Here is a 1,636-nt window from a genome sequence, read left to right on the forward strand (position 1 = left end):
GAACTGATTAGTTGTCACACATTAACAAGGAGATACATCAGCAGACAGACGGTAAGAGGATCTCCTTCACAGACCTAGGAGCACCTCTCCATAATTTATGATTAAATATTACTATGCATTCATAGATAAAATCCAGTCTATTTAAAATTAATCAACTAATCAAACACAGATAGCTAAGAGTGGATTTGTCCAACTGAAATCTGAAATATGTTTTATTTTCACATACGCCAGATAGACCAGGGGTGTCAAACTCATTCCATCGAGGGCCTAGTGTCTGCAGACTTTTGTGTTTCCTTTCAATTAAGACCTAGACAACCAGGTGAGGGGAGTTATTTCGTAATTAGTGACCTTAATTCATCATTAATCAAGTACAAGGGAGAATTGAAAACCCACAGAAACTCTGCCTTGTGTGGAATGAGTTTGACTACCTGAGATAGGCCCACATTTAAAAATAATATAGTGTATACTATGGTAGGAATACTAAAGTATTCACTGTGTTTTTGCAGACTTTACTGTAGTATTCACTGTAGTGTTTTTGCGGATTGAGGTCCACTATAATATTTATACTAGTATTAATACTGTAGTAAAAACGTGTAATTACTGTAGTGTTTTGGCAGACTGTAGGGTACTGTGGAATTTACTATAGTGTTTATGTGGACTGTAGTATACTGTAGTATTTTGGGTGACATTACTGCTGTATTTACATAATTGTTTTTGTTTGAATATCTTTGACATAGAAGTGAGGGGCTTTCACCATGATAAAACCTACTAGAGAAATACTAACAGAGCAAATTTTCCCTAATATTTTCTATAACCATCGTGAACACAATATATGGTTTTTACTTGGCACAAATAGGGATATCGGTGAGGGGAATGGGCAGGGTATATGCAAATTACACAGTCTACAAAACATTAAAAACATCTGCTTTTTCCATGACATAGACTGAACACCTGAATCCAGGTGAAAGCTATGATCCCTTACTGATGTCACTTGTATAAATGGTGCCGGAAGAAATGGCAGCAGGTTTACGGGTGCCCAACCAATTGCGCTATTATGTGGGGGTTTTTCACGTTATTTGTAACTTATTTTGTACATAATGTTTCTGCAACCGTATCTTACGGCAAAAAAGAGCTTATGGAGATCAGGACAGGGATCACTCACCTCGGATTAGACAAAGATTTTTTATTTTCCTCAACAAGCAGGAAACACAGGATATACTGCTAACACCCGACAAGGCCAACATCCCCGTTATTGGCAAGAGAAAGAGACGCAGGAACAGATGACATAGAGCAGGGTGCCTCGTAAGGATCAGCAGAAGGCGAGTGGGAAAGCTGCCGTTATCGTCAATATTACTCGCCAACGTTCAATCATTGGACAATAAATTAGACGAGGTACGTTCATGAATATCCTACCAACGGGACATCAAATACTGTAATATCTTATGTTTCATGGAATCGTGGCTGAATGATGACATGGATATTCAGCTAGCGGGATATACGCTGCACCGGCAAGATAGAACAGCACACTCCGGTAAGACGAGGGGGGGCGGTCTGTGCATATTTGTAAACAACAGCTGGTGTACAAAATCTAAGGAAGTCTCTAGATTATGCTCGCCTGAAGTAGAGTATCTTGTGA

At 39.1% G+C, this 1,636-nt stretch overlaps 1 non-coding gene across 1 annotated transcript; it reads right to left on the minus strand.

The window, feature by feature from the left end:
* Positions 1-742: 742 nt before the first annotated feature.
* On the minus strand, positions 743-797 carry LOC129864251 (U7 small nuclear RNA). The gene has a single exon (XR_008761213.1). It is a non-coding gene; the product is annotated as a U7 small nuclear RNA (small nuclear RNA).
* Positions 798-1,636: the final 839 nt, after the last annotated feature.

This window comes from Salvelinus fontinalis, chromosome 10, assembly GCF_029448725.1.
Source record: "Salvelinus fontinalis isolate EN_2023a chromosome 10, ASM2944872v1, whole genome shotgun sequence".
Taxonomy (NCBI): domain Eukaryota; kingdom Metazoa; phylum Chordata; class Actinopteri; order Salmoniformes; family Salmonidae; genus Salvelinus; species Salvelinus fontinalis.